Genomic DNA, 4,494 nt, shown 5'->3' on the forward strand with positions numbered 1-4,494 from the left:
ACAACACAATTAAAAGGGTGAGGGTGGGAGAAGGTAAGGGGTGTGTGTGTGTGCGTACCTACTACATGTATGATTTATTACATTACATACATCTGGCTGCTAGATGCTTCACAGAGCTAACCATAGGCAGGGTTTTCAGTACTGAAAGCCCAATGTTTACTTTGTCTATAGACTTATACATCCTTGCTGCATAAAGACATTATCTCAGCCATTACACACAGTCGTGCCGGTACTTAATGTTTATACAGACCTCCTGTGCCCTTAACTGAGCTACACTTACCCTCACAGCTTCCAGCTACACTTACCCTCACAGCTTCCACCTGCAGCCGCGGCAGAGGAACTGCTCTGACCTGCTGTCTGACCTGCTGTCCTGCCTACACAGCTGCACACCAGGGCAGACAGGCAACTGTTCTCAGGCACGGAGTTGCAAGACGATGAGAAGGGAAACCCACAAATGACGTCCCACGACCACCCCACCTTTCTGACTTAGAAACACTTGACAAGGGAGATGGGCCCCAGGCAGAGCGGCAATCTCACGAGCCGAGCCGAAGCAGCAGCTGGACTCTGGGGGCAGGGCAGCTGAGAAAAGGAGGCGGTGCTAAGGGGAGGTGAAGCAGCAGCTGGACTCTGGGGGCAGGGCAGCTGAGAAAAGGAGGCGGTGCTAAGGGGAGGTGAAGCAGCAGCGGGACTCTGGGGGCAGGGCAGCTGAGAAAAGGAGGCGGTGCTAAGGGGGGGTTTCAGAATGCGCGTTCGCTGCAGGCCTCGGGCTGAGGACCGGGCTGCACACACGCAGGGAAGGAAAGACTCCGCAATACGTAACAGAGACCACCTGCTGCAGACCTGGGAGATGACAGTGAGTGACACCAGAGGCCATAAAATGCTGAGAAACATTAGAAACCCAACTAAGCCAGGGTAGAGATTCACCGAGTACATCAGCATTTAACTGAGATCACAGAGAGGCACATCTCAGAAGGAAAGAATAGCCCCAGGAAACGGTATACACCCTAAAACTAAATTCAGAACTGAAGTCGACCTGCTCTAACAGGGAATTATAAGGAATCCTGCCACCAGTTCACCTGTCTGCCAGAACAAAACTAAATACCCTCTCAAGGAAGATGACATAATCCAGGCTCAATCCACACTTTATGAGAAGAAATAAGAGAAAATGGCCCACAGTCAAGAGAAAATGCAGTCACTAGAAACCAACCATAAGATGACCCAGATGTTGGAATTAGCAGGTAAAACTTTGAAGTAGCTATTATAACTAAATTTAAGGATTTTAAAGGTAAGTTTGATCATAATAAATACACACATTAGCAATCTCAAGACAGAAATCAAGTAATATAAAAGAACCAAACAGAAACCTCGAATTAAAAAATACAGTATCTAAAATAAAAACTGTATCAAATGGGCTTCATAGAGGTTAGAGATGAAAGAAAACAATACAGCCATTCATTTTAAAAAGTCAAAATAAGTTATCTAAACTGGAGAGAAAAAAAATGTTTAAAAAAATAATAACCAGGGTGTCTAAGTGACCTGGGGGGTAATATCAAACTGTCCAAAATATGTGTAAGTGGAGACCCAGAAAGATAGGAGCAGAAAAGCTCTAGGAGTAAGAAATATTTGAAGATATTAATGGCTGAAATTTTCCTCAACCTGGTGAAAAAATGAATGTGCTATTATAAGAAGCTCAGGAAACCAAAAGCAAAATAAACACAGTGAAAACCACACTTAGGTATATCGCAGTCCAACTGCTGAAAACCAGAGAGAAAACTTTAAAAGCCACTGCAGAAAAATGACCCTTTACACACAGGTGAACAACTCTAAGAATTATGGCTGCGCCAGGCTGGCATGGCTCAGTGGACTGAGTGTCGCCCCGTGGACTGAAAGGTCCTGGTTCAATTCCCAGTGGGGGCACACGCCCGGGTTGGGGGCTTGATCCCATGAGGGGCGTGCAGGAGGCAGCCAATCAGATTCTCTCTCACATCAATGTTTTTCTCTCTCCCTTCTTCTGGCTCTTAATAAAAAGCATTAAAAAAATTATGGCTGGGCCCTGGCTGGTTTGGCTCAGCAGTTAGAGCATTGGCCTGCAGACCAGAGTGTCCCGGGTTTGGTTCCTGCTAAGGGCACGTATCTCGGTTGCGGTTTGTCCCTGGCCCTGGTTGGGGTTGTGTGGGTGGCAGCTACTCAGTGTGCCTCTCTCACACCAATGTTTCTCTCTCTTCCCCTCCCTCTCTCCCTCCTGCTCTATCTGAAGATAAATGCAAAAATGTCCTCGGGTGAGAATTAAAAAAAAAAATTTATGGCTGACTTCTCATTGTAAGTGAAGAACCAGCCCCACAGACTGACATCCCTCAGAAGAGGGGGTGGGGGGTGGGAAGAGATAAACCACAGAACTCATATGCATGTAAGCATGACCAATGGACATGGACAACAAAGCCGGGGACGGGGCGGGGGTGGGGTGGGGAGGGGGGTGCCAATGAGGTAAAAAAGGAGAAACATCTGTAACAAAAATATAAATAAAAAATTTAAAAAAAACAAACAAAAAAAAGAACCAGCCCCAACTTGTCCTATCCTGTTTCTAACAAGACCTGGACCAAAGTTCGTTTTGAATACAGCACTCACAAGTAACACTTGGGAACCCTTAACTGCACCCACTCCCAACAGGTAATAAAGGACGGGACATGGCCAGACCTGGGTGGGTGCTGGCACCCTTTCAGAAGTGAGGGACCCATTATCTAGGAAGATCCGGTGCTGAGACCCCTTCAGTCTTGCCCCAAAGCCTGGATTGGGGAGGCAATTTTAGGCCTTGCCTCTGTCTCCTTGCTGGTAGACCTCACAATGAAAGCTGTTTTCTTCTCTCAAAAGCTGGCGCCATAATTTTAGCTTCTGAGCACATCAGCATCAAGCCCCTGCTCAGTAACATCGCCCAACAATGGAAGCCGCCGGACAGCACACTGGAAAGGGGGAAGGAAAGGAAGCTCCCTACCCAGAATCACATCTCCAGCAAAAATGTGAATGAAACGAAGGTGGAAAAAAATGAAAGTGAAATGAAAACACTGTACTGTGGGATTAATAATACACGTAGGTAAGGACACTGACTATTATAGTTCCGAAAGTAACCACCAAGATAATAATAGCAACACAAAGAGGTGTGGGCAAAAAAGCTAATAGAAGTTATTAAAATATTGAAAAAGATTCTCTTATCTTAAAAGAAGACAGAAAAGGAAGACTAGTAGAACAAATATTAGAAGGGACACATTTAAAAATGACAGACTAAATTCAATCATACCAATAATTACATTATATAGATATAATGTGTGTGTGTGTGTGTGTGTGTGTGTGTGTATGTGTATGTGTATAGATATGTAAAACACTACAACTGAAGGCAGAAATGGTCATATTGGATTAAATAAAAATACCCAACTATACGATGTCTCTACAAGAAGCACCGGGAAGAAGGGATGGAGAGATCCATTAGTTTGCTCAGGCTTCCGTAATAAAAGACCACAGACTGGGTGGCTTAAACAACAGAAATTTATTTTCTCCGCGTCCTGGAGGCCGGAAGTCCACAACTAAGATGTCAACAGGTTTCATCCCTTCTGAGACCTCTTTCCTTGGCTTGCAGAGGGCTGACTTCTCACTGTGTTCTCACAATTGTTTTTCAGGTAACATGTATCCCTGGTATTTCCAAATTCCGTTCTCATAAGGACACCAGTCAGATTGAATTAGGGGCCACCCTGTTGGCCTCATTTCAACTTAAATGCCTCTTTAAAGGCCCTATCTCCAAAGACAGTGACATTCTGCATTCCTAGAGGCCAAGACTTCAACTGGGCATTAGTCCTTCAATGAATTTGGGAGGGGTGGGGTAAACACAATTCGGTTTATAAGAGACAGACACAGTGAAAATAGTAAGCAATATGGGCTCGCTATATGAATATCACACAAAATATGCTTCAAGTTCAGGAACATCGCCATAGGAAAGGGGAACATTTTATCATGATAAAAAGGACCGATTAAGAAGAAAGACATAAAAATCATAAACGTCTGTTTCTAAAACAAAACAAAAACAGCAACAAATGAAACAAAACTGACAAAACTGGAGAGACAGACAAGGACAAACCGAAGTTGGAAATGTGCACACCCCTTCCCAGTAACTGATTAAGCGAGTAATCGACAAATCAGTAAGGATGGAGACAGCTCAGAAACACTAGTGATGAACTTCATGCAATTTACCTCAATAGAACACTAAACCCAACAACTACAGAATGTACTGTCTTTCCAAGTACAAATAAAATGTCCATCAATATAGACCACATACTGGGCCAACAAACAAGTCTCAATTCAAAAGTTTGAAATGTTACAGAGAAAAGTAAATAATTGAATAAATAAAAAATAAATAAGGGAGAAGAGTCCAATTTCTCAGGCAGAATAACTCCAAATAATTTATATAGCTAAGTTCTCAACGAGGGCAGCATAAACCCCTATTGTACC

Source organism: Molossus molossus, unplaced genomic scaffold (genome assembly GCF_014108415.1).
Source record: "Molossus molossus isolate mMolMol1 unplaced genomic scaffold, mMolMol1.p scaffold_m16_p_10, whole genome shotgun sequence".
Taxonomy (NCBI): domain Eukaryota; kingdom Metazoa; phylum Chordata; class Mammalia; order Chiroptera; family Molossidae; genus Molossus; species Molossus molossus.